Source organism: Crocuta crocuta, unplaced genomic scaffold (genome assembly GCF_008692635.1).
Source record: "Crocuta crocuta isolate KB4526 unplaced genomic scaffold, BGI_CrCroc_1.0 scaffold343, whole genome shotgun sequence".
Lineage (NCBI taxonomy): Eukaryota > Metazoa > Chordata > Mammalia > Carnivora > Hyaenidae > Crocuta > Crocuta crocuta.
Window position 1 is genome coordinate 1,589,273 of NW_027532679.1, and position 9,818 is coordinate 1,599,090.

The window sequence follows — 9,818 nt, forward strand, 5'->3', positions numbered from 1 at the left end:
GGGGAGGGGGGGGGGGGGGGGGGAGGTGGCTGTTTGCTTTCTGCTATTTGGTATTTCACTTCCGTTTGCATCCTGGTGCTGTAATGAAGTAGCATGTAGAGTTCGTATAGGGCTGATAAGCCACCCTCAGCCCCTAAAGATAGCTCTGACTGTGCATCACTGCTTTCCAAGAAAATCCCTGTCATTATGCAGAGTGTTATGCGTTTCCTTTCAAACCTAGTCATTTGCATTTTTCGCCTTTGAAAAGGCAAATTTGCTTTGAAAAGTGTAATGAAATGTGCCCAAATGAAAAATGAGCCCTGAGGATGGCTGGTGCCAGCATGGGGCTTTAATTAAATGATTAGATGGCAATTTGATATGACCAGCTTTTGAACTGCATCATGTTATCATTTAGCTTTGGGAGGGGAAACGCAGCTCGACCTTTAGAAATACCGAAAGATAATATGAACTTGGCATCCCAACCACTACAGAGCTATGTACAAAAAGGCTTTTTCTAAATCTCTGTTCCTTTTTCTCTGACCCCATTCTCCCAGTTCTCATGGTACCTCACTCTACTGGAACAAGCCGTGTCCTTTAACGCTTCTGTGACTTTGCTGTCATTCCCGCTGCCCAGAGATACCTTTTCTCTTTTCCCTCCAAACCTTCTAGGGAGCATTGATTCTTCAAAGCACTGCTTAATTAGCAACACCTCCCATTTGATTGAAGCTCTTCTTAATTCCCCAAGGCTCTGAGTTACTTTCTTCTTCCACTATCCAGGGAGCTTCAGACTACCGCCTGCCTCTTTCCTGTTTTTGCAAGTAAAGTTTTATTGGAATGAAGGCATGCTTATTTACATATTATCTGGGGCTGCCTTTTGTTACAGTGGCAAAGTAGAACCCTTGCATCAGAGACCACTGTCTCCAAAACCTAAAATATTCACTCTCTGGCTCCTGACAGGAAAAGCTGACCCAGATAAGCATTTCATTCAATTAGTCGTTACCAACTGGTTAGTGACTAGAAGTTCTTTAAGACCAGGAGCACCTGATTTTACTCATTGTTGACGTGTGGCACCAGACACGAGCCTGGATCACAGAAGTCACTCCGACAACCATCAACTGCACATTGTGGCTAGGAGAATTAGGTGTGCTGATTGAGCTGTGTTGTCTATGAAAGTGAGTGGTATAGACTGGACATGTAATAAATGCTCATTTGCTGAATATCTGTGCTCCCACCCTGATACCCAGGCAACTGGGTCTTCTTGAGCTGTGTATTCATAAAATGTGTGCTGTGCCTTCATCTTCCATGGCGAAAGAAAGACCCAAGTAATTCATGGTTTCCTGTCTTCCAGGCTTAATATTAATTTTGCATATATGCATTGAAACATTAAATCGATGCCCGAGTTTAGCCTCATTATCTTTGTTCATTATTTTTATCTAATACCTAGTGAGAACTTATTCTGGTCTAGGCAATGTGCCCAGAACTTTACACCTGTTACTTTATCAGATTGCTAGTGCGTTTGGAAGCAATATTCTTATTATCCCCACTTTGCAGGTCAGAAATGGAGGCACCGTTGGGGTTAGCAAGTAGGCCAGTTTCAGAAGTGTGGTCTGAGACCAGAAACCTTGACTGCTGCTGGCCAAACCTTCATACTTCTCTACCATATGGACTCCAGACTTCCTGCCCATCTCTTCTGTTAGTGACAGACAACAAAGCATTATTTGAAAGAGTATTTGAAGCTATTTCTGGCTCATCAGTAATGATGTTTTTTGGTTGAAGTTTATTGCTTCTTAAACTTTGACTCCTGAAGAAAAGACCCACTTTTGCTTCCTACCTTATCGTACAGCATTTGACTGAACTTGCAGGAGGAAGTATACTTACTCAGTGCATGCACATGGGCATGTATATACACACAGCATGTATTTGCGAAACCGAGGAGACATGAATCAATAAAATCAGAGATAAAATGGACCCTGCTAAGATGTACTAGGTCAATGTGATAGCAGCTGAAATCCACTTGGTTTGTGACCCAGGTCTGGTGTTAAGGCAATTCTTAGTGTCCTATTTGTAAAACAGGGATAAAAAACTATTACTAGGGGTATATTGTGGTTTTCTTTTCAGATTCAATGATAGATTGTAAAGCCTCTTAGACATGGATTTTGTTTGACTAAATGTCTAAGCTTTCCTTGCCTCAGTCAAGTTGACATAAAATTAACCATCACACACTTCATAAATATTTGATGATTTAATAAATAAGTGAGCTCAATGAACATAAAGCATTTAGAACAGTGGTTGGACCAGAATAACTGCTAAATTAACATTATTATTATGAATTTTCTTAAGACTATTTGAAGTATTCTGAAACCAGAGCTGGTTTATAACTAATTATATACAATGCAACATGCAATATTTCAGACTGGGACATTTGAGTGCCTTGGCTCTAATATTACTTATGCAAACACTTCGTTGTCTGCTATATGGAAGATATTTTCATCTTTCTTGTTCTCCTTTGTGAAAAATAATTACCTAACATATCACTAGAACTCTCAGATATAATGATAGTGTTACCACAACTGCTTTGGGTCAAATACTTCTGCTTCATGTTAGAATGTGTGTGTTGGGATTGTGTAGACACATATATATGAACATGGCATCTATATATATATTTTTAGATCTACTCATACACTGGAATAGCAATGCTTCTATGTTCATTAGTCAGAATAGTTATAATATTAGGATGGAAGCTTATAATAGGAAAATAAAGATAAAAATCAATTAATAGCTATCTCTTAATTATCTTCTCTTTACTCAGCCCTGAAAAGAAACCGGGATATAAGAAAAGAAAATTTGAGATAGTCTCTAGACTAAAACAGCTTACAGGATTAGCTGTAAAGACAATTGTGTAACAATTAACTGGCAGTGTAAAACTATAGGGAATTACATATAAAATGTGTTAACTTGATGGTGAGCACCAACATAATTCAGAAGAGAAGGAATTGGTATTATTTGAAATACTATAGGAGGCAAACATAGAAATAATTGCATTTCCACTTCAAAAATTAATAATGTTGTTTTCAGTATCCCACTGAAATTGCCTCCTTGCTATTCTTTCCTTATGTCTTCCACTTTCCATGGCCTTGCATTCCCTCTGGTTCATCTGGGGTGGGCGTGCCACAGGCGGAAGTGTTTGTACTCATGATTTAGACCCTTTTTGCTGCTTCTTATAAGTCTATCACAGATATTACCAGCTTGCAAGAGGTGATTTTATTGACTTGGCATCTGGCTTGTTTAACATGAGGTTATTTTTGAACTTAGGCACCTCTAGGACCAATGGAACANAAAGAGAGACCAGATTTAATCAACTCTGAGGAAAAGAAATCAAAACTATACATGCATGGAGGTTCTCTGACAGGTGATGGCAGCTTGTAGCTTGAGCTTGCATAGAAGATAATGAGCATACTTTCTCTCGATCCCTAGAATATTTACTGTATCAGTTTCCTAAGACTTCCATAATAAATTATGACAGACTTGATTGTTTGAAACAGAGGAGATTTAGGGGCACCTGGGTGGCTCAGTCGGTTAGGCATCTGACTCTTGATTTCAGCTCAGGTCCTGATCTCATGATTCAGGAGATCAAGCCCTGCCTCAGGCTCTGTGCTGACAACTCAGAGCCTGGAGCCAGTTTCTAATTCTGTCTCTCTCTCTCTCTCTCTCTCTCTCTCTCTCTGTTTCCTCCACTTGTTTTCTGTCTGTCTCTCAAAAACAATAAACATTAAAAAAATCCATAAATTTATTGCTCCATAGTTCTAGAGGCCAGAAGTCCAGAGATAAGGTGTTTGCCTGGCCGTGATCCATCTAAAGGCTCTGGAGGACCCTCTTCCCTTGGCTCTTTTAGCTCACGTGGCTTCAGGCATCCCTGTCTGTGGCAGCATAACTCCATCTCTGGCTCTGTCTTCAGCTGGCTTTCTCTGTGTGTTTCTCCTCCGGGAGTCCTCAACCCCAGTAGATACAGTGTGTCTTTTCTTCTTTTTATAAGGACATTTGTCACTGGAGTCAGGATCCATCTTGTTAATCCAGGGTGATCTCATCTTGAGATCCTTCACTTAATTACATCTGGAAAGACCCTTCTTCCAGATAAGGTCACAGTCACAGGTGCCAAGGATTAGGACTTGGACAAGTCTTTGGGGCGCTGAAGTTGAACCCTGTTCACGCGTTCTTCCTGCTTCTTAGTCCATGCAGGCTGTGGAGAGGAGCTGCTGTGTTGCTAGCACAGCCTTTCTGAAACCTGGATGCTAAATGGCATATGTGAGATTAAATGTCGGGTGGGGGGAGGGGGGCTGGACTGAGTAATTTGCAGAATAACTTTAAAAACTTATGTTCCTCTCTTGCTGGGGAAGGTCTGTGTAAAGGACACAGTGGACATAAGAAGGAAAAACATTTTCTAGTCTCTATAATTCAAATCACTTCTGGTAAAATAACATTTTATCAAGATAGTCACTGACTTTTTACTTTTGCCAAAATAGTTCTCTTCATTACTTGAGATACCATCTAGAACACGAGCTGTGAAATCTATATTTTTTTCCTCCATTAGATACTAAACCTTAAGAGGAAGTTTGATTTCCAATGAATACTGTTCTTTCATTCAATACACATATATCTTATTGCCTAAGTATATATTGTAGGACAAGTCTGTCTGACGTCTAGGGGGTGACAGACATGTTTACCTTGTTTCACCAACTGTATCTCCAGAGCTTGGCTCTGTACGTGATATATAACTTATTACTCAGGGGCACTTGGATGGCTCAGTCAGTTAAGTGTGTGACTATTGGTTTTGGCTCAGGGCATGATTTCATGGTTTCATGAGTTTGAGCCCCATATCGGGCTCTGTGCTGACAGCTTGGAGCCTGCTTGGGATTCTCTCTTTCCCACTCTCTGTCTCTGCCCTTCCCCTGTTCACAGTGTCTCTTTCTCAAAACTAAATTTTAAAAACTTAAAAAAAATAACTGATACTCAGCACTTTTGTTGGATGAGTAATGCTCTATGATGATCACATTTTAAAATAGATTAAATGGTATGTTTCGAGTCAAAATATAGCTACTTGTTATTGATTATACTCCAGTGTTGTTTCCCCGTCCCTAGCAATTTCACTCTTCATTGGGAAGTCTACAAAGCCATCTTGTTCAATTCTACATCTTTGATTTTGTTCTTCACAATATACGAAGAGAGATCAGGGAGGATGTCTTGTTGTTGTTTAGTGAAATTTTAGAGCACCATAGACTCAAAAAACCTTGATTTATGTCCAGAATCTTACTAGTTTTTCACACTTGTTTGTGACCTTGGGCAAGTACTCAGTGTCTCTTATCCTCTGCGATCTCATATCTCTCAGCCATTCATTCAACAAATATTTATTGAGTTTCTGCCAGAGGCCAGGTACTATTCTGAGGACTGGACATAAAGCAGTGAATAATACAGACAAGAGTCCTTGCCCTTGGAGATTTCAACCTAGTGTAAGGAAGGAGATTATAAATACAAAAATAATAAACTGTTACAGTGCATCAGATGAGTACTATAGGGAAAACAGATCAAGAAGGGGATAGAGAACTTTGGAGTGGAGAGGTGATGCCGTTTTGAGTATGGTCAACAAAGGCATCGCTGAGCAGTGATATCTGATAAAGTCTGGAAAGGATGGCGGGTGGTACCTGTAGCGGATCCTGTGGTGTGCTGGGCAAATCTTCCCTTCAGTGCCGAGGCACTCATTTCCAAAGCTTCTGGGGACTCCACTGAATCCTCTGGAAAATGCTCTTGACTGAGGAGAACTGCCTCCTCCGAGGTTGCACTGCCTTCCTGGGGCAGCCTGCATTTAAGCACTAGTTCATATGGAGTTATAAAGCTGGGTTCTCTTGCCTCAAGGCAGGACTATGTTTCTGGAAGTCACATGTCTGAAATGGGATTCCCTGGGCCAAAACTGAGGTGTCAGGTGGCCGTGTTCCTTTTTGGGAGCTCCAGGGGAGAATCCTATTCCTTGTGTTTTCCAGCTTTGATGACTACCCTCCTTCCTTTGTGGTGGCTTTCTTCATTCATCTTCAAGGACAGCAATAGTGAGGCCAGCCCTTCTGCCATCAGATCCTTCTGACCTGGCTCTTCTGCTTGCCCCTTTCCTATTTTTAAGGACCCTTGTAATTACACTGGCTCTACCCAGTTAATCAAGAATCATCTCCCTATTTTAAGATCAGCTCAGTGATAACCTTAACTTCATCTGCTCCCTTAGCTCCCCTTTGTCACATAATACGACACATTCACAGGGCCTGGGGTGGGGTGAGGACATCTTGGGGAGGCCAGTATTCTGCCTACCACAGATGGGCACATGAACACTTCATCCATGCCAACATGGAAGACAAGCATGGGCACATATGCATAGAGGTAGGTAAATTTGATATTGGGAATTTAGAGAAGCTCTTTTCCAATGACTTCACTTTTCTTAGTAAAGTAGGAAGCAAGGTTAGTAGCTGAGAAGTACCAAAGGCTTGAGCAGAGAGACGTTATGGAAGTCCTCTTCGAGTGGGGTGTGAGTTTGCCAGGACAGTAGCATCACTAGGCAGTACTGCAGGCTCTGACCTCTCCTACCTGCCTCACAGGATTGTTGTGAGAGCTGGAGTTAATGGTGTGTATAGAAGCAGTCTTTAGGGTGCCCGGGTGGCTCAGTCAGTTAAGTGTCCGACTTCGGCTCAGGTCATGATCTCCTGGTTCCTGGGTTTGAGCCCCGTGTCAGGCTCTGTGCTGAACACTTGCTCAGAGCCTGGGGCCTGCTTCAGATTCTGTGTCTCCTTCTCTCTCTGCCCCTCCCTGCACATGCTCTGTCTTACTCTATCTCTCAAAAATAAATAAATGTTAAAAAAAAAAAAAAAAGAAGAAGCACTCTTAAATGCTTGGCACAAAAGCTGACATCCAATGACTGCTTATCCTGAGTAGCTACTTCCTGGTCCATGTATTTTACATGTATGAACTAAACTAATCCTCAAAAAGACAAGGAGCTAGGTATTATTATTATTATTGCTGTCCCCATTTTACAGATGAAATGACTGAGGGTTTTTTTTTTAAATGTTTTATTTATTTCTAGGAGAGAGAGACAGCATGAGCAGGAGAGGGTCAGAGAGAGAGGGAGTCACAGACTGAAACAGGCTCCAGGCTCTGAGCTGGAAGTCAGCACAGAGCCCGACGCGGGGCTCGAACCCACGAACCGCGAGATCATGACCTAAGCGAAAGTCGGACGCTTAACCGACTAAGCCACCCAGGCGCCCCGAAATGACTGAGGTCTTAAAGGAGTGAAATGCCCAAGGTCCTACAGCTGGGGAAATGCAGAGACAGGGAATAAACCCAGGCAGAAACTCAGACATTCCACTCCTCCCCATTACTCTTTTCTGCCATCCACCTCTTGTCTCTGATTCCCAGTCAGATTTTGTGTTCCTCCAGGAGTGAGACCTGCGTCTTTTACTCATAAGGAAATGCTGTTACTTCCTGCAGTTAACATAGGCAGACAGTGAATATCACTGAATGTATATAAGCATGGTGACCGTAGTAAAAATAGTTACAAACATAAATCTTGAGAGCACCATTTGAGTCCTGCTTCAACCATCTACTAGAAATGCTGTGTAGTTAGCAAGTCTAAGCCTCAATTTCGTCATCTGTAAGATGGAGATAATATCTCCCTCCAGGGGTTGCAGAGAGGCTGAAAGGAAACTACGCACAGACCAACCCTGTGCCTGTCGCTAAGAAAGTACTCATAAGCAGGAAGGGCTATTTTCATAAATAAATGCTGTGTTGAGAAGGAGAAGATTTCTCATCCTAATGCCAAACAAAGCTCTTCACATAGTCCTACACCAGGACCTTGCTTGTCCTCAGGGCCCGCATAGTTTGGGAGTTTATTCTCCTAAACCAAATCCTTCACCGTTCCTTCTCTCTATGCTTCATTTTCCACAATGGAACTCCAGTGAGTGTAATTCGAGGTCGGCCAAAATACAAGTTTGCTGCAAACTCAGGACATCGTATTGTAGCTCTTAGCTGTGGTGAGGTCATTTATGGGTCCCTGGCCTCATTTCTCAGTTTAATGGGACATAGCTTAGCACATCCATCAGCCTCTCTCAGTCACCTGTAGTTTTTCTTCCCATCCCTTCATTCATTCGTTTATCTCACTTATATTTATGAGTCAGGCCCTTCGCCAGGTGCCCTGAGCCAGCACTGTCTCCTTCCTCCCATCCTCAGCTCCTGCCCTGGGGTTTCTCCAAGTTTTAATTTCAAGTTCAGGCTGGAGAGCATGCCAGTGGCCTTGCTTCGTATGTCCCAGATTTCACACGGCTTACATAGGAGGGGTCCGGGGGCTTCACTTCCCTTGATGGAATCCTTCTCTTTGGATATTCCGTATTGACTTCAGACAGTCCAGCTTCACAGGGTACAAAGACATACTTTGTTTCCCTGTTCCGTTTTTTGAGAGGATTTTGTGGGGCTGCCCTTAGAGTAACTTTTGGTTGCTAGAATTTAAGTAAATGATGAATAACATTTTCCATATGCAATCAGGGTTTTAGGAGGTACTTTTTAAAAATATCATTTGAAAGTGTTAAGTAGTATGTTTATAATAGAGATATTTTCTAGTTAGCACCACGTACCAGCTGTGTGTCAGACAGGACACTCAGCATGCTATATATTGACTTGCTTAACTCTCCCAATAGCTGCAAGGAAAACGAATTTATTATCTTTATTTTTTTCATTTGAGGAAATGGAAACTTGGATTAACAGATCATATCAAGGTCGTAACAGTAGTCACTTTCAGAAGGTTCCCATCTAGACGTTCAAGCTGTGACATTTGACTCCCAAGTCCTTGCCCTAACCCCAGGATTAGAGAGAGAGAAACCTATTATAGTAGAAAGCAAATAAAAGTCAGCAACTCTGCATCAGAAGCAAGGATTTTGTGGTAGAGTTTCCCAAGGCATAATATATGATCTGGTTTTCTCTTCTCCTCCCCAAACCTTCCCTCCCTCCCCTCCCTTCCCTTCTTTTTTTTCCTTTCTCTCCCTCCCTCCCTTCTGTCCTATCTCTCCTTTCCTCCTTCTCTCTCCTCTCTTTTCTTTCCAATTCCCCTTCGTTGCTCCACAGCTAACAGTGATAACATCCATATCCTTGAGGGGATCCCAGCCCCTGACACTCTCTTGACCTGGTCTGTCAGGGCCCAGGGGAGGACCTCACAGGAGCTGACAGAACATTTACTCACCTCTGAGTTCTTGCTTATGTCAGGGGGATGACGCCAAGAGTCTTGACCTTCCAGCACCAAGGCTAGGCGCTGTCAGCCTTGTGACCTTTTCCCAGCATGAGGTGAAGAGAGTTCAGGCCTGTGTCTTTCTCCTGTCAGCTCCAGCTTCATGATCTCCAGCAGATCCTCTGACAAAAATAGTAAAAGCCTATACACGTCCCCTACCTCACCGCAAACAATAATTTTCAAGACAATCTGGTTAAAATTTGTAGACAGAAAAAAGTTAGGTGCAACCGAAAAGGGAGAGTCCTGATAAAGATGAGCCCGTAATAGCTCACTAAGCTGAAAACCTGACATCTTAGGGCCGCGTGTGCTGGGGTTGCTTCACGGATGTAAGACTTCTGCAAGAATAGTAAGTAAGTGCTTCTCTTTATATCTGCATTATCTAAATGGGCTCACATAAGAGATTCCCTACGGGGCCGAATTATAGTCTACCCAAGGAAGCTCTAGTTTCTCTCCCCAAATGCTGAAACTGACACACATAAGGAATAGTAATTTCCTTTTTTTAAAAAATTTTTTAAAATTTCTAAATTTTTAAAAA